This window comes from Aulonocara sp. 'chitande type north' Nkhata Bay, linkage group LG19 (assembly GCF_057382095.1).
Source record: "Aulonocara sp. 'chitande type north' Nkhata Bay isolate Kocher_YH1m ecotype deep benthic linkage group LG19, A_spYH_male_GT1.1, whole genome shotgun sequence".
In the NCBI taxonomy this organism is placed as follows: Eukaryota; Metazoa; Chordata; class Actinopteri; order Cichliformes; family Cichlidae; genus Aulonocara; species Aulonocara sp. 'chitande type north' Nkhata Bay.
This window is the reverse complement of record NC_141362.1, coordinates 3,353,272-3,372,962: the sequence shown is the minus strand read 5'-3', so window position 1 is coordinate 3,372,962 and position 19,691 is coordinate 3,353,272. Positions and strand designations below refer to the sequence as shown.

The 19,691-nt window shown below is 41.7% G+C and overlaps 1 long non-coding RNA gene across 1 annotated transcript; it reads right to left on the bottom strand.

Moving 5' to 3' along the window:
- Positions 1-629: 629 nt before the first annotated feature.
- On the bottom strand, positions 630-2,875 carry LOC147306322 (uncharacterized). Its single transcript, XR_015126460.1, has 3 exons — positions 2,736-2,875; positions 2,275-2,365; positions 630-1,671 (listed from the first exon to the last, which is right to left on the bottom strand). It is a non-coding gene; the product is annotated as an uncharacterized LOC147306322 (long non-coding RNA).
- Positions 2,876-19,691: the final 16,816 nt, after the last annotated feature.

Below are 19,691 nucleotides of genomic sequence, written 5' to 3'. Positions count from 1 at the left end.
AGAAATGGTTTATATGAGATTTTAGCTGAGACTCAGAGGTTTCTGTGGATACCACACATGTCTGGACTTATATTTCTGACCCCATGTTATAACTGATTAAATGTGATCTCCTCCTATTTGCCTCCGGTACCAGGGGCGTGGGGCTTAAGTGGATATGAGGACATTTGTTTTAAATTGAAAATAGAACAGTGGCAGTATAGTGTCCTCGTAAGTGGATATTAGGCCCTTGTAGAGCAAAATTTTGTATTTTGGTCTAGACAACCCAAAATGTGATGTCCACATATGTGGACGCCAGGTCCTACACTGAAAAAAATATGTTGTTGGATTTACTTAATTCAATGGTGGACATTTGTTGCACACAGATGTTTTGCTTTGGCAGCAACTTAAACAATTGAGTTAAATTAACACAATTTATTCATGTTCAATAAATCTGTGCAATTTGTGTTGATAAAATGTGACTTAAACATGTTTTGATGAAGTAATTTGAGCTCTTGAAATATTTTAATCCTTCACAATTTTCTCACTTTATCCCAACACCATTCAATAACTTTTACCCAATACTACTTGGTCACATCAAAACAACATGTCTAATTTCACTGCAGTAGGTAAAGAATTAAACTGACATTACTCCTCTACTGAATCTATATAAACCAACAGTTAAATAATGTCAGTTCTTCCGTGTTCTCTGGAATCAATCGCAGCAAAGAAATTAGACTGTTTCTTTTGAAAAATGTTGGGAAAGAACAATACAAAACATTCTATTTAAGGCCTCTGACATCAAGATTCAGTTAAACAACAATTATAACTAAACAATTTGAGGTAATGTTAGTTTCCATTAACATTAAATTAGGTTACTGAATTGGCAAACACCTTCCTATTAACACTACCCATTTTACCCCAATAACTAAAGAAATTAGCACTTGCAGGTCAAAACCTTTATTCAAGAGACGCAAAAATAACATTGATACAGTGACTGTCAAAAAATACAGCACTGATCATACTGTGACATCTTGGTTCAAAACAGCACACTTAGAAATATTCAACGTTCTTTACTTCAACTGAATGAAACTGAAAATACCATTTCACACGACCCATATGGGATATTTAGACTGCATAACTGTTCATGCTACATCTCTTCACTAGTAAAAGAAAGAAAAAATACAAAGAGAAATTTAAAAATGCTGCCAAACAGACAAACAGAACTTGTACAGAGCAAAAGGAAAAACAAACAACAACAAAAAACAGCTCGTCCTCATGGCAGTTGCAGAGTATATAAAAATGAACCCTGCGATCCGTTCCTGGAATTGAGCTTCAAAAATGCAGCAGAACAAGTGTGAGATTTAAATGTCTTCTCACCTAGAGCTGGTCACCTCACATGCATAACAGTGAGCTTCGTTACAGGAGCAGTTTTGTCTTAGTTGTGAGCTTTTCTTGAGAGCTGAGTTGCATCCAACTCCATTACCACCCTTTGAATCACCTCAAAAGTGTAGCAGAGTTGTGATGGGTAACTCATGTTGAAGGAATAAAAAAGGTCCAAACAGCATGGCTACTGCAAAGGTCACGTTATCCAGATCTTGAAGAACAACATCAGAAAAGTCATTGCCTGGCGCATCTCTGGAGACAGATGTTCATTGTGGTTTTCTCAATCTGTGCAGTGGCCTCAGGCAAGTCCTGGTTAAACACAAAACATTTCTTTAAGATTCCTTTTTAAACTCATCTCTTTTGAATCTACCAGTTCTAATGTTAGAGTAATTTAAACCAATGCAAGCAACATAGTAAATAGCTATAGCCAAAGAGTTGCCTGCCATGCTGCCATTCATGGTCTAACAGAGTTTCTAAGACAGAGTGAAAAACATAATAATTTCAAATGCTTTACATTAGTTTTTGTTAGAAAGACACCGGCCCATCAGAAATCCAGGTTATGTCACTCAGAAGATGTTAGAATTTAGACTTTCAGCCCCACAATTTGGTTAGCTGTTGGTCAGTTGGTCTTTTTTTTTTTTTTTTCAAACAAAAGCTAATGTAAATACTGGGGGGATTTTCCTTTGTTCACTAGAATGACAAATTTAAAGTTTTTTCACACTGATGTGACCCCTAATACAGGGGTGGGGGTGGGGCCTCAAGGGGGGGCGGCCGAGTTCACTACCAGGCCTCATGTGAACTTCAAATTATTAAAGAGGACTACTGGTCCTAACCAGTCCAATGAGGATCAAGTGGATAACTAAATGCATTTTTAAAGGTTGCAAAGCCACAATCTACTCATAAAACACTCACCATGAACTCCTGCACCAAGATGTTGCAATTGTCTTTCACACAGATGCGGAGCACTTTGATGAGGGACTCCGAGCATTAATGTCATCCTTGACTATTATAACAAAGAAAACAGAGATTTGTGAACTTTTCAGTAGCACAGAAGAAAATGATCCCAGACAAAAACTCTTGACTTTTTAAACCAGTCAACATGCAACACCAGCATCTACAAAGCAATAGCAAAAGTTCCTGTTTGACATCAACTTTATGGATATATAGTTTCCAGAACATTTATTTTTAAAAAAAGATAATTTTTTCTCAGTGGGCCAGTATTTACTGGCCCACTGAAAATTATGGCATCCTTTTAGTGGAATCATTACTCACAGGTAATAGTTGACTGTTTCAATGGATGTAGCATAAAAATCTTTTACTGACCTAATGCAATACATATACACTTTGTAGTTAAAGAATTTTAAAGTTCTTACTGTCATAATGGCAGCTACATCCTTTAGCTTTGTGCCCTGTTCCCCCGATCACTTTGCAAACACTTTCAGCAGACTGTCAGAGAGAAACTCAGCTCCGTCAGAAACCTTGACTGTAAAGGTAAGGTTGGGATGCACTGGAATGCTGCATTTCATCTGAAATGACATAAAATTATTTTGAAATAACAGCAGGCACTGTGCTTGGTTAATAATCAGTAATGTTTTGTTGAATAAAAACTGTGTTTCCAGATCTTATGGGATTAAAAAAATCCAAAGATGTTTGTTTCTGATTTGCAACCCAACAACCCACAAGTTACAACCTCATTTCAGTTCAAGTGTGCATTAATGTGAGTCCAGTAATCACCTTTCTGACAATACATACAGGTATAAGTTAAACCTATGGCAGATTTTGGATTTCTCAGTTGTATTAATAGGGTGAGTATGCATGCACCTAATAATTATAAAAAACCTATTATAATTAAGTTACAGAAACGAAAATAGAATATACTTTCTTACCATAACACCTTGAACCCACAATCCATCAGCTGACTCCTGGTGAAATGCAGAATAGAGGTAATCTCTCAATGTGCAGCAAAAAAAACAAAAACAAAAACAAAAGGACAGCAGGTGAGGGCAGGAGGGGTAGGGATGTAAGCTAGCATAATGCCGCTGATGATATTAGCTAAAGCTGTTCAATGTCCAAAATCTCACTAACACCACGGTGCAGTAAATACACAATGTAACTGAAGAGTCAGTTGACAAATCTATTCACACAGAAAACCAAATTATGTTATGAGTGCCTCGTAATTAGGTTTAATGTGATATTACGGCTCTTGTGCCAAAGACAAATTCAAATGAAAAAGCGCCAATTCTTTGACAACAGATAAAACAGCAAATAAGCTAACGGCTCTTTTTTAGCATGTTACATGGCGACACTCTAGACGTTTAACTACATTTGGCTGAAATATGGTAAAAATGAATTCAAAAAATCAAGACATACCAAAAACGTAGAGTTGGCTGCTCGACTTGACTGAGATGGATGCCTTTTTTAAACCACGATCCAAAGCCCGCGAGATGAAATCACGCGTGGTTTCACGAGATTTAACGTTGCTATCTTATTGACTTACTTCACCTGAACATGATATGAACAATTTAATACACCCTTTCTGCATATCATGTAGTTTTTACACTATATAGTTACATTTAACTTTAAAACATGAGGCAATTGTGTTAAATACATGCAAGATGCTTACATAAATCCAAGAGATGGCCAGTCCCTTTTTTTTCAGTGTAGGAGGTTAATTACAAATCCTCAACTCTATCATAAAAACAAATAAATAAAAAATTCTTGCCCTTTTTTAAAATTCAGTGCCCAGGTGCCCTTAAGCAAATGCCTTGATGACACCATCGCTTAATTCACAACACAAGGCACTTTATACTGTAAGATAAAAACCCTACAGCATTAAAAAGAGACCTGAACAATCAAACAGCGCCTCCCATTCTACTTTTGAAAAACTGCGAGCCAGAAGTAAGCCCCCAGTCTGAGAACAAAGTGCTTTCTTTGTGACAAGACCTGATTATTTAAGGTTTTGTATCTGAGCAGAGGGATTTCAGTTTTGCATTTAACAGCGAGGCAGTGAGAGGGAGCTCATATGGCCTCTCTTTGTAGACCTAGTGAGTGCTCTCGCTGGGACCTGATGATATACTCCAATCATAACATTATGACCACTGTCAGGTGAAATGAATAACTCTGATTATCTCGTCATCATAGCACCTGTAAGTGGGTGGGTCATATTAGGAAGCAAGTGGACATTTGGTCAAGGCTGATTAGAGTTGGAAGTAGTTGATCTGAAGTTATGATAGCTGGACAACTGGGTCATCTAGTGGGGTGTTCCAGGTCTGCAATGGTCAGTTTCTATCAGAGGTGGTCCAAACAAAGAACAGTGGTCAGTCACTGACAGGGTCATGGCAGCCAAGGCTCACTGATGTATGTGGGGAGCAAAGTCTGGCCTGTGTTTTCTGAATCAACAGATGAGCTACAGGAGCTCAAATTGCTGAAAAAGTGCAAGAAGGTGGCCTGGTCGGATGAGTCATGCTTTCTTTTCTATCATGTGGATGGCTGACTGTGTGAAAAAGAAGGCAAACCGGTGCAAGCTGGGAAAACGTGGGCCCTGCCATCTATGTGGATGTTACTTCGCACCACTTACCCAAGCATTGTTGCAGACTGCGTGTACTCATGGAAACAGCACTGGCTCTTTTAGAGGATTATGTGGACTACCACCAATCAAAAATAATTCGTGATGATTTAAGGAGCACGACAGTGAGTCTGAGTGTTGACTTGGCCTCCAGATCCCTCAGATCTTAACAGAACCGAGCATCTGTGGGATATGCTGAACAAACAAGTGTGATACATGGAGGCCCGGCTGGCAACTTAAAGGACCTGAAGCATCTGTCTGCATATCTTGGTACCTGACACCACTCCTTGATGTGTCAGGGCTGTTTGAGCAGCAAAAAGGGAACCAACACAATATTAGGCAGATGGTCATAAAGTTAACCGTGATCTGAGTATTTGTGCATGCAGCCTGATGAAAAATAACTTCATGATTCCTCACAGTGTTACTGGAGACCAAAATAAAGAAATCTAACCTCGGTAATCTCAATTATGAATCCAGTAATTAGTAATCTCAGTAATGCAAATGGTGAAATATCTATGTATGATGCATTTGCCAAAGTTCCTGACAGAAAGGACAAACGGGCTCTATGAAGGTCATTTTAGTTCAATAACTGCTGAGATTATAAAATCTTAACAAAACACTTGAGACAACCTTGGAGTTCAGTCTCTGCTGCTTTCTCCAATTTAAATGGCAAGAAGAAGATATTGAAATGTATGCCCCGCTCTTTTCACACACTGTGACAGCATCACAGAAATTGGCTGACTGGATTTCAGTGGTGTCCCATTTATGAGGGATAAAACTTGTAAAACAATTCATTTTAATACATGAAGAACCCACAGCGTTTTCAGACCGGGCGAGAATGCATAAATTTCCTGGCTCTGAGTTTGACCTCGACTTAAGGGTGTCCTTAACTAAGGGCTATTTGGTGAAAACCACGGGCTATACCCTGTTCCATTTGTACTGTCTTATATGTTAATGCATCTAGGAATTTATCCTAAGACCCTCAGAAACCCCCCTCCAAAAAAACGGGTATAGCCACAAGGGAAATCCAGTGGCTGAGCAATATCCTTTCTCTATGAACAGAGGAAATTGTTCAGTGACCCTTTCAGGCCTTGTCCATTTGAATATGTGTGTTGTCCCTGTCTGTGTCCTCATCAGAGCAGACTGAGTAATGGCACAACACAACAAGGACGCTTCAGTAAAATGAAATGCATTTGTTCTGCTCCTGGTTTGCATTTCAGAGTTTTCCAAGACGACAAAAAGGAAATGTGAATGGAGAGGAGACTCTCTCTCGCTCCTTCTTTTCTCAGGTGTAGAGGTGTGTCTCATCCCTCCATGGGTGGAGCCATCTTTGCTTTCCTCAGCAGTCTGAGTGAGGTGCAGGAGCACCAGCATTGCTGCTAAATCAGATCACCTTGTGTTCCTCGTTCTTGTGTCTGCTGCTTTATTGTACTCACTGTAATGTACTCACCTGTGGAAATCTGACCTGTAACTCACGTGCCAACCTGCCTCCCCACCAGCCCTCCCCTGTCACCTCTGAACTGCAGCCTGCTCGTTAGCTACGTAACTACGTAACTCTGATGCCGATTACAAGAAAGGATCCATGGAGGCAGAGCTCGTTCAGGCCGTCTGTCGCTGTCGGCCAACACAACCTCCCCCAAATAAACCGAATCTGCTCACAGAAACAGATCTGATCGTGACATCTTGGTGTTTAGTTAGGAAGTGCAAAGGATACGTTTTACAAAACTTTAGTGAAACTGCTCTTCTCGTCTCACAGGAACTTGGTACACAGTGAAATGTAAAGAAAAGCAGATGCAATGCTTTGTGAATCTCATAAATCCACATTTCATTCATAATAAAATATCAAAAACAAAGAGTGAGATAGTATGAGCTCATTTTAAATTTGATTTAAAAGAAAAATATCTGGGAATCAATGAGGTCACTGGCTGCACTTTTCTGTCCCCTCCTTTTCTGTTTTAGGGTTTTCATGTCATCTTAATAGCATGTGCCTTTTGACCTGAGCGCTGATAGCAATCAGACGGTCCCATTCCTCTGTAGTCTGGAGATCACAGCTCCAGTTTTTTCCAAAAGGAATTCCACTTTTAACCTTCTGGCCATCTTCACTTCTGAGAAACTCTCTGAGAGATCATCATGTGACTGACCTGCCGACCTTCTTGTTAGCACCACCTACTCTTCCAGGCTTTGGTTGTCCTGTCACTATTTTTGCTGCCACCGAAGTCAAAATGAGATGAGCTAATATTATTGTTAAAACTGTCCATTTTTTCAGTTTTCTCAGTCACTATATTTCCAAAACGAATGTCTATAAAATAATGTTTAATTCAGTTTATACTGTAATGTAGACGCTAAAAACCCAACAAATCATTATTATCATGTTGTTATTTACATTTGACACAGTTGCAGCACTCTGAGACATCTGAGGAAGAACATGTAGCTTCATGGAAAACACCTAAACTGTGGTGCGTGCCACAGACGCAGCTGTTTCTGCAGTTGCCACATTTATCTTTGTCCTGAAAATGAAAAAAGAAATGAAGGGTTCACTGTTGAGACACGAGAGGAGATCCAGTATGGATCGCAGAGGCGGACTTTAAAAGCAGGATCCAAACCGAGTAATAAAAATACTCGGAGACCTTTTTCGATCACAATTTGTTTAGTTTATCTTCCGCTGTGCAAAGCCATGCATGTGAAGTGCAGCTGGTTACTGGTGTACCAGGTCAGCCTCAAAGCACACATGTAAGGTCTCTTGTAAAATACAGAGAGGGCAGGCAAAAATATAACAACATAAAAAAGGTAAAGGCGAACAGAAGCAGAAGGTCTTCATCTCTCATGTATAGAAATTGGAAACGTCTGACCAGCCGGGGGTTGCTTATCTCAAAGGGCAGATAGCATCACGAAACAGGCCTGTAATGGCCGCATGCTCCAATTGATAATCCCCTCCTTCCCCTCCCTGCTGCTGTCTGTCCGGAGATACGAGGCCCCCGGTCGCAGGCTTAGAGGCTTGGAGAGCAAGGGAGCATTACTGATTCAAAAGAAATGCATTTTGGCTCTTTCAGTGCTCTGGGGGACTGGGTTAACATAATACCTTCCCCTCCCCGGTCCTTGACTTGTTTTTGATTGATACTTTTCAATTACAGTCCACTCCTGTCCAAGCCAGCCGCGCCGCTGTCCTCGCCCCCTCCCGAAACATTCAAAATGCTATTTTTCCCACTGTGCGATAACTTCAAACATTTAGGGCTACAAGAGCAGTGGTAACCCTGTTTAGCCGGCGCAGTAAATTGGTTCCATGTTCAACATAATAGCACTGACAGGCTTTTGCTAGGGAAATCAGTCCGGCAAAGGGACATGCCAACGATAAGACATCCAGCTTTGAAATTCTATTTCTCCCTATCAGAATTAAATCTGGACTTTATATTTCTTTTTGCCTGGGCGCAGGCTCTCTCTGGTCGCTTTCTGGCCTCTACTATTTGATCACAGGGTGACAACTAATACTTACCCCTGAGATCCTTTGCTCTCTCCATTTTCTAGGACTTTGGACGCTATTTTTTCTCGTGCCTTGTTATTTTTCCTCGTCTTTTTTCCCATATTGGTTGTCAAAATCTTCGATGATTTGTCCATCCCGAGGATGTACTGCATCAGAACGCGCTGTGCGCTTCTGCAGCCTTTTAAGATACTGCGCTGCATCTGAGGGTTTCCTTCACATTACATGCACACAGCAGTATCATGTACAGTTAAACTGAAAAGCTGTTAAATCGGCACCTTTACAATGCAAATAAATACAAGGTGCAGCGTGCTGCAGAACAGCACGTGCATGCGAGTCCTCTTCTCTTCTCTGGGTAAATATTTCCATGAGCAGCAGCAGTGCTGTAATCATTAGCAGAAGCTTTCCAGTGGTATCTGGGCTGATCTGATATCCATGTGGCTCCCGATGACAGCACCAGGCCCTGCAGATAATTAATCTATTTAGCTGAGGGGGTGGAAAGCCACCCGCCGCTAGGTCAGATAAGTTTGTGGATTTACACATTTTAAAGTCATCCAGTCCCTCAATGGCACCAAACTGTGCAATATTCTAATGCCATTAATTACTATTTCCAATTGGATGGTCTCGACTGTTTCTGGACCAGCTGTTTCATCAAGCGCACGCGCGTGTGTGTGTGTGTGTGTGTGTGTGTGTGTGTGTGTGTGTGTGTGTGTGTGTGTGTGTGTGTGTGTGTGAGTGAAACACCCCCTCCCAGTGCATGCCTTCCTCCGTCACAGGGCGACATTCTAAAAGATCCCTGTTGTAATTCAGCCCACCATCACAGAGTGGCGCGTGTGGGTATGAATGCATGAGGGAAAATGAAAGTGGTGTGGCACTGTGTACTCAAATAAGAGCTGCAGTAGGAGTCCAGTCGTGGCATCTACATATGCAGAGAAGCAAGGCTCATCAGGTCGAACATTCAGAGGACTTTAGATTACAGCTGATGTCCACAGACAGTCTTTGGACTGTGGGATCAACACCAGAGTGACACAGCCAACCAGGTGACTCACACACCTGGTTGGCTTTGAACCTTCCTGTTGTAAAACAGTGGAAACCACATGATACCGTCCCTATGATATTCAGTTTCCCCTCTTTTTGTGTGAAACATACAGTACATAGCAAATAAAATACTTGCAGAAGATCCTGTGTTGTCTGTATTATGTGGGCACGTGTGTGCAAACAGAATCCAAATCTGCTGGAAACACTGAGATGATTACATCACCAAATAAACTCTCAGTAATAACGAGGCAGTCGCTGTGCTATCCCAGGACAGATGTGCTGCGTCCACTGCTCCGAGGTCTCATTTCAGGAAACACCTTCGATTCCCATCAGAACCATTAGGATACTACTTTGCTCTTATTAGGGCCAGACGTGTTCTTAGCAGAACATATTTTATATTTCCATCTGTTTTCCAGTGTAACCAGTGTAACCAGTGTTTAAGTGGTTATCTTCACATGTGTGACACTCCCGTGTAAGAGTCTGACTAAAGTAATGCTTCAAATACATACATTCAAATACCTTGTAGAGATGAGTGAATCTGCATATGAGAAATCTATATTTTCAAAGCCAGCAGTGATGTCCTGACACACAGCGCATACACTCCGTGGGTGTGCGTATAGACGTACATTTATAGTGCCATCTACAGATGTCACAGGGACATCAGCATCCCCAGTCTCACCAACTTAAAATTCACACATTCCAGGCATTCATTAGGGGCTGGGGCAGAGTGACAGAGAGGGAGTGAGGTGCTCCCGGGTTCCCTGCTCTGACATTGTGAGTGTCAGACTCCGATCACTTTAATCAGAGCGAGGATATGCATGATAAAACGGATAAGGGACTTTAATCAAAAAAATTCGCTGGTCTGGAAACGTGACACACTCCGACAAGCACGCCTCATCCCCCCACTTCCCTGCACCCTCCCGTCTCCACCCCCCATCTGCTCAGCCCCAGTATCACCAGCACTCCAACCCGGTCTGAGCTCACCATGAATATGCATGGGCCAAACAGGAGATAGGTGCCACATTAAAATGGACCGCTGCGTGTTCAGCTGAGGAGACTAGAAGCATCCAGCGTGCGTCGTGCATGTGTGACGTGCACACACACACACACACACACACACACCTAAAGTCATGGGCTTCATGAGGACACTGTACTTTCATCAAATCTATAGCATTAAAGGCAGATGAGCTCCTCGTCACTCCCCAGGATTGGTTTTTGCAGCAGCTGCACATTCCTTCACACATTTCCTTTCATCGTGTGTTAATAACGTTCATGTTCACCGTCAGAGGTTCATGCTAGTGGATTCATGCTCCACTGCTGGTTAATGATCAGTTACACATGTTGGAATTGACATGCAGATGCTTTCCCTGACATGAAATATAAACGCCCTTGTTTGGTTGAGTTCATATATTCATATGAGATTACTGCACTGTGTATGCAGAACTGTCCTGTGCTGCCTTTGCAGCATGCATGAAAACAAGCAGAACAAAGAAAAAGATGTGAACACGTTGGTTTGTATTGCCACAGGGTTCATATGAAGTAAATGGAGCTGATGACTTTAAATAAAACAGACACATTGGATGGCTGCGAATTTATTATTATTATCTTCTAACTAAGTAATAACTTGTTATCAGCAGGGCCTTTACCTGCTCTTGTCTGCCTGACGGTTGTCATGATTTGGTCCATCTTTGCCTTTACTAAAAGATGACTATTCAGTATAAAACTCCCTTATATGGAATTTTCACTCATACTGCATAGCCAAATGGACTTGTTGTAACTGAACAAGAGAAATTATGCTTGTTTAGCATGTGGCTAACCCTACCCCATTCACGATACAGCATTTATGTTTGCATGCATAGTCGTTTGGCTGTAAGTGGAGGATTTTTGTCTGGAGCCTATGCAGACATGCTTGCAGTTGAAGTACTTGTGTGTAGTCCTCCAAAACTTCAACAGTGTGTTGATGAGCTATGCACAGATACAATGCTGAGTAGCTGAGATGAGCTTGTAGAGGCTAAGCCCACGTTTGAAGCCTGTGTGGTGTTCGATGGTGGGGGTGACGTGATGCCACCGGTATGAATGAAACTCCAGCCGTGCGTATCCAGTCTGTTTAACATGTTTGTTGTATCCCATCAGTTGTATTTGTTTTCAATTCAATTCAATTTTATTTATATAGCGCCAAATCACAAGGTGCTTTATATTGTACAGTAGATCATACAGTGATACATACAGAGAAAAACCCAACAATCATATGACCTCCTATGAGCAGCACTTTGGCGACAGTGGGAAGGAAAAACTCCCTTTTAACAGGAAGAAACCTCCAGCAGAACCAGGCTCAGGGAGGGGCGGGGCCATCTGCTGTGATTGGTTGGGGTGAGAGAAGGAAGACAGGATAAAGACATGCTGTGGAAGAGAGACAGAGATTAATAACAGATATGATTCAGTGCAGAAATATTTATCAAATGAATGGATCACAAAAACTGTAGGGAGGCCTACATCTCCCTCACTCCTCTTCCAGCTGTGCAGGAGGACATTCCCAGGTCATCGTAGAGGGATCAGCTTTCTGCTGTGTCCTCGTCTGCTCTGGGATCTCAGGTAGGAGGAGGCACAGATCATATCATGATTTCAACAAAACTAAACATTTCATACGTAGAGTTCAAAGCAAAACTATGACAGGTTAATGTTTCTTTGATTTTTCCCAGCTTTATCTGTAGATATATTCAGTTACTGGTAGATGCAAATAAAACAGTCCTTTCATTATTTATCAAGTCATGCTTTGTAAGATAAACTTCCTCTGGCTGCCCAAATCAACTTTTAAGCTGTTTAACTTTTGTTTGTTTGGTTTTGTTTGTTGTTCTTTAGATACATTTTTATTTGACTGATACTTTGAGTCTGCACATGTCACGTGTGTTTATTAAAATAAGCTGTACTTTGTGTGTGTATTTGCACGAAGCCCCGGCCGTTCTGATGTAGTGTCCGAGTCCAGATGGCTTCTCTGTGTATCCCGTTGGCCCGTCCAGCTCCAGCCCGAGCTAAAGGTGGCTCCACACTCTCTGACAGCAGCTCACTCTTCCTCACATCAGAGCTAATGAAGCGTGTTCAAGTGCCATGAAAGGACCAGTGAGAGAGAGAGTGTGCACGTGGGCGACATCAGACTATAATTACTTCCTGAGCTATGCTAATTAATTAGCACATAAGTGCATTTCTAAACGGGTCATACATGCTGAGCCAGATGGTCTAAATGAAAACATGTATGTGCATGAAGTGCTATCAGGGAAAATGAATCGTACATAGCAGGCGTAGCTGTGACATTAGCATATTATATTGATTGAAACACTGCAAACAATAAAGACAATTAACGATGTGATAGGTGGGACACTTTCTGAGAGCTGCCACTAAAGACGTGAGCGGAAACTTTTTACCTTTAACACTAATTGTGTATTATTGTGTTTCCATGTGTATATGCTAAATGTGATCCATTAGGTACCAGCAGAGGTGGCAGAACTGCAGGGTGGGCCATTTATATGGATCCACCACAATAACATGGAAATGGTTGGTGATATTAAAGTCCTGTTTGTGGCACATTAGTATATGTGAGGGGGCAAACTCCTCAAGATGGGTGGTGACCATGGTGGCCATTTAGAAGTCGGCCATCTTGGATAAGATGAAGAGTGGGAGAAGAGGGTTGCACTGACAGTCCAACACAATGGGCAGCACATTGAACACATTTTATAAGTGCTCAGAAACTTGTAAATAACTCATGAAAGAAGTTACGTTGAAACCAAGCACACCATTGTTTTTCTTGTGACATTACCAATAAGTTTGATGTGTCACATGGCCCTCTTCCTATTGAAGAAACAAAAGTTGTATCCAAGATGGCCGACTTCTAAATGGCCACCATGGTCACCACCCATCTTGAGGAGTTTGCCCCTCACATATACTAATGTGCCACAAACAGGACTTTAATATCACCAACCATTCCCATGTTGTTACGGTGTATCCATATAAATCGCCCACCCTGTACAGACATTCTGTACTTAAGTAGAAGTACAAATACTACTGTTAACTACTACTCCTGTAAAGGTTGAAGTACTGATTCAGCCTCTTCACTCAAATAAAAGTGCAAAAAACAGTACAGGCTCTGAAATGTACTCAGAGTAAGAAAGTAAAAGGATCTCTTTGGAGGATGTTTCTATCTTTGTGTAAAGCTAACTAACCTTGTGCTGTATCAATATAATGATAAAACAGTACCATAGATGGGAATACAAACTTTAGTCTAACATTTTTATTCTAATTATACTCAGCTTGGATCAGAAGGAAAATAAAAGCTATATATCTATTGTGTGTTCCTCACAGTGTGAGAATGTGAACAGTCAGGGGTTAAAGTGGGTTCAGCAGCTGGGGAACCTAAAACTGGTTGTAGTGGGTCCAGTTTGGGAAAAGAATCAAACACAATAATTTCTACTGAGAGCTCCAGTAGATGTTGTTAGTGTGCAGGCTGTGATCAGCTGACGTGCAGCTGAATCCAACCAGATGTGAGCAGATGTTTCCTGAGCTGTCCTGACTGATTTCATCCTCCACACTGACAGCACGCTCTGTTGATGCTGTCTGTTTTATAGAGGGTTTAAAGTTTGTACGAAGGTGGAATCAGTCAGTGAATCTGTGCTACACTGTAGCTGTGACCATGAACCCACAGCCACTGTGCAGCAGTCACACTGTTCCTCACTTTAAACGATCACAGTACAAACTAACCTGTTTATCCTGCACTAACCTGCAGAGGAGTTTAAATAGCAGTTGGTCTGCCTCAGTTTGTTGTGCAGCAAGTTTCACAGTATGAAGAAAACATAATGTCACATGCACAGACATAATGACTGATTTAAAACATGACGACTTACATTTAAGCTTTAAATGTCCAGTTTATCAAACCCCACTGAGCATCGCATCATGTTCACACCAGAAACAAACCAGTTCATTTGAAACTGTTCCAAAGGGGAACAAAGGGTGTGTGTTGAGAATAGATTGCTTGATATACATCAGAGTTAAAGAGGAGATAGTTTGGGATTGCTTGCAATGTTACAATATGGCAGTTCATGGGTGTAAGAATCCAAAATAGAAAATAGGCCTGGGATGGGAACAAAGAGCTGGGGTGCAGGGCAGGAGGACAATTAACCCCACCCCCAAGACAGTAGCAAGAGTTACTGAGGGTGAGGGGCAGATAATTGCCGATGGACAGAACCTTAAAAGGAGGTGGGGGTCAGCGTGTCAGCACCCCTGGCCACTGTACCAGTGTATTTCCATTGTGGGGGTGTTTACTGTAGGGGGGAGGAGACCAGAGGTTATAACTGTAACTGTTGTGTGAAACTCTTCAGATCAGGCTGTAGAATAGGATGCAGTGTGCTGATCTCCAGATGCATCTGTAAGGAAAATGGGTAATAAGAGGATTGTGTAAAACATGGAAACATCCCTGTGTGATCTCTACCAGGATATAAATAATCAGAGAGACCTGCGTGTTGTCCTCACAGTGTGGTTGCTTTGGTCTGCACACGAGTGCTATTACTGTGTTAACACCTGCACAAATGAACTACTTTGACTCTGTGAGCCAGAGCAGAACTGAGTTACTACAAACCAAAAGTAGAAACCAGTAATCCCAGTCATGTGATCCTTGTCTTCTCACTGCACATATGGTCACATACCAAGTGGTCCTGCAAGTTACTTTTATCTACAAAATTTATCAGGGGAATTCATCATTATATGGCTCACAGGTGTGGCTCTCCACCTGGCTCGCAGCAGTCAAGTAATCTGGTAGGAGTTGTCAAACTCTCCACAACACCAGGTCACAGCAGTGCACACGCTGCACCAATACAACACCACAACTATTGAATGGTCTTAAAACTTCTCACAAAGTTTAGTGTCACTAGTTTCCTGTGAGCCACACACAAGAAAAGTGAGAGGAGAGAAGCTGCAGAGAGGCATGTGAGCCTGTCTCTGCTTTGGATCGTCACATTGTAGGGGTGTAAATTCAACCAGATTTATATATAAATGAGAGCTGCTCTATCAAAAGCACAATGGATGCTGTCTGCCCCAGAAAAACAGGTTTTTCTCAGGCTTTCCAGTTATCGATAAAGTCCACACTACTCTCTGCACACAACACAGACAAGCAGCAGCTTAAGGAGAACCTGTGGCAGAACATGTCACTACTGGTCCTGGAGGTCATCAGAGAAAAGAGTCTGACATTGCTTTGGCAGAGTTACCCAACAATGAGATGATGAGATAACCTTTATTTGTCAGTTGCAGGTCTTTTGCCCACAACCGAGATGACAGACCTTGCCGACCGTACATACAATACACAAACATCACATTGGGGAGACAGGTCAGGCTAGGTAGCGAGGAAAAAAACATCGAAATGTGTAACACAGAAGGATAATACAGGAATGCACAGATATCAACACACCACAGCACAATAAACACAGACAGCAACATGGGAAAGAGTTCCAGTATGCACATCTGATCTGGGACTGCTGCAATCTTCGACTGCGCCTCCAGCTGACCCGATGTCCACATCAGAGGGGAGGCAAGCGTTGGAGGAGGCGTTGGATCCAGGGTAGGGAGGGTGATGCGTCAGTGAGTGCTTATCAGTATCAGTATATGTCTGTGTGTGCGTGTCCATAGTTCAGCTGAGACAGTGTCCTTCGCCCTGCCAGGCTAAGTAAACAGTCTTCCAGCCAAACCAGGTGGCCTTGCATGGAATGGGAAGAACAAACTCAACACAGTCGTTATCAGGGTGTTGTTGTTCGGCTCCAGCCTTGCAGCTGGCGCCAAAGGGGTAGCCGGATGGTATTTTTTACTTTAGTGCGAACAGCTCATATGAATTTCAAAGCAGTTCTACAGTCCAACACTGGTCTCTCAATCTCCCGTTGGAGAGCCGCGAGCTTCGCCATACTTGCGTTTTGTGATGTTGTCATTTCTTGTCCTCAAGGAGCCGATTCTGAGAACTCACGGCAGTTTCTTAATGTTAGTGAGCCAGCACAATCACTGGGAAAAGGCCAGCAGTCATCGTTTGTGAACGACATGAACAACTATGAAAGGTGTTCTTTTTTCTAATGTGGGTTAAAAGCATGTGATTCATGTGATTTTCAACAATTTGAAAAGAATAAACCAACATGTGGCTTTAATTGCAGGTGTGGTTGTCGAGTTGTTTCTCAGTGTTGGCAACCTCTGAGCTATTAAAGGCAGCAAAGTTATTTCTCTATTAGTTTTGGATGCAATGAAAACAGCCACTTGTTCTCTCCTCTCTGTGTCTTTGGGCCCCTCATCCCAGTTACCGGCTCACCTTCCAGAACAAATCCCTCTAATTCTGTGGATGATCATTTGGAGGGCAAGGAGCTTGTTAGACTAATGATTAAGTTTAACCATCCCTTTAAGAATATATGGACATGCTTCAGCTGAGCAGAACAGTGTAATGGTTAGGAAATGAGACTGAGGATGGGGAGAGGGGGGAGGCAGAGAGACGGCAGGGGTGGAAAAGACTGAACGGGACAAGCAGGAAGATTTTAGGACTAAAGACGTTCCTTTTCCAAACATGCAGACAGTGCTGTAGACTTCATGCTCAGAGCACGATGCAGCGCTCTCGTCAGGTGTTTAAGGAGTATTAAATTACAAGGCCCACACGCCCTCTTCATACACGACCTTCCCTTGTATACCTCCAACATTGTTAAGACAGCTTATCTGCGTTGCTTCCTGTAAACCTGATGTTTTGTACCATGCCTGCCTGTCAGGGTTGTAGCTCATTATATACTCTGTAATAACAGCCAGGCTCTCTGGAGTTTCAGGCAGGGACTCACTGAGGATGATGGAAAGTTTATACCAACACAGCTTGTTGCATGGAGCTTGGGTGTCTGTCTTGCTAACTACTGATTAGCAGCTAAAACGCACTTCGTCAGTTGATGATAATGTCATTCATCAAATGAATATCAAGAACAGGTATTAAGATTACATCAGTATTTTTATATAAGCGAGTGAGTATTTAAAATACAGAATAAATCCAACAGAGTAAAATCATTTTAATAACACATATATTGCTGTTTGCACTGTTCAGCTGAACGTAGATGATGTGAAGGTAGTACTCGACCACTATCACGTGCCACATCCCACCTGTGTGCTGTGAATAACACTTGATCCATGTGATGTTTCCCTCTATAGTTGCTTTATTGTCGAATACAATAAATCTATATTGAGGAGTAAACCTGTGATGCACACCAGCAGCACAGGTACATAAGACCACAGAGGAAGTACCTACCTGTGCCACATAAAAACATGACAACATGTTAAACAGGTTGTTTGAGTCTGATGGACGTTAATCGATCATAAAGACTTTAAATAGGACTAGAATAGAGGTTTGGGTTGTGACTTATTGATATAAATATAGTAATATATTTTCTCATATTTCACTGCCTTCCCCCTCTCAGTATCGAGTCGTTTCTAATCTTGTCTAATCTCCTGACGGTCCTCTCGTTTCAAACCCAACCACTGGCTGAAGTCGTGTGCAGTTGGATCGCTGGCTGCAGCTTCGCTGAGCCTCTGTTTAACTGTGGATCTATGTGCTTTTGTTTTTTCTCCAAGATGATACGATAACGAAATTGGTGTTTAGCAAAGGTCTTTGCAATATCATTTCACTTCAGTGTCGCTATCTCAGGAGATTTATGACAAGAAGATATGGGATGAGTCTTGTTTCTGTTTCCATGAGAAATACCATTAAAATTAATCAGGGAAGGTCAGGGAAGCATTTTGTAAACCACTTAATTCTGCTGAGCTTGTTACGACAAACACAGATAATGAGGAGAACACAGAGACAATACTTTTTACTGTAGATATTATCATCATATTGCGCCACTGGTTACACAGACTCCATGTACATATTGTTCTGATGCAGTCATTTAATGTAGACCGGTAGAAGAGAGAGGACCCAGAGTGATCAGTTAACAGGCTGTGGTGGGATTTATGTTAAATGTAACTGTGGTCTTTACTTCAAAGGGAATAAATAAACAGATGAATAATCTCCTGGTGGTGTGATCCTCGGGTTCTCTACTTACGTCTGAGAGTTTGAGGGTTTGCCTCAGTATCTCAGCTCTTCCAGTTTGTGGGTTACAGCTTCTAATGCTCCACTTTGGACTTTATCTTCTCCATCTGCTCCAGTAATTCCTTCAGCTCTGGTTCTTTTTGTGTAGTGCTATCTATCACAGCTTCTTCTGCTGTTTGTCAACCAGCACTGACTCTGATTAGCTGGCCATCAGCTGTTCATCTGTCTACAACTTGAATTCCAATAAAACCTGCTCTGATGTTCTCAAACATGTTTGGTGGCATCTCCCATCAAAGCTTGGGGATTTCAAATCAGGACAGACATTCCTGTGCACTATCCCGCCCACTGCTTTGTGCCTCCAGTGTACCTGGTCCCAGTAAGGATCTTACAAGTCTGAAACTTGGGTTATGTCGACTGTGGCAGACTCCTGCTTCTATGGATGGGGTGCATCAGATGGTCAGTGAATCTGGACTGTCCTTTAAGCCGGCCTTTTCTAGCTACACAGCAAATCCTGCATGTCCAAATTAACACTGTCGGATTTGATTTCAACACTATTAAAGTGTCTATATGGGTCCACACCAGAGAGTGTTAATTTAACTCTTTTTGGAGAGTTGGTACGTTAACTCTGATTTAGTGTTAAACACCAAATCTGTCTGGAGTTGATAATTTAACACTTGGTGTTAAGAGTTTATATATTAACTCTCAAAGAGTATTTTAGTTTAACTACGTAAGAGTTATCTTCTAATTCATTCTAAAAAGCAGGAATTTTACTGTTCTGAACTTCTAGAAATTTCTTTTGGAAATAAACATTTACTAAAAAGATGCAATGGTTTTTGAAAAACATTTATTCTGAACTGTGCACCACAATTTCAAAGCATTCTCTGAAAGATGTAACAGTGTACATGTTCTCACTTTCATTAGAATTTTGTTTATCAAAAGGTCTGACATGGTAAATGCAAATAACAGCATTCTCATCACTTATTTCTTCAATACAATATGCATGTCCTTCATTCATCCCTTTGTGGAACTTCAGCGCACTTCTGCTCTCCCCCATATTCCATCTTCACAAGCATATCCTGTGCGGAGATCGAATAAAAATTAGTTGACACTAATTAATGGCACAAATAATCCAGTAAACAATTGCAGCACAGTAAAAAAAAGGAATCGTCTTTGAGCCA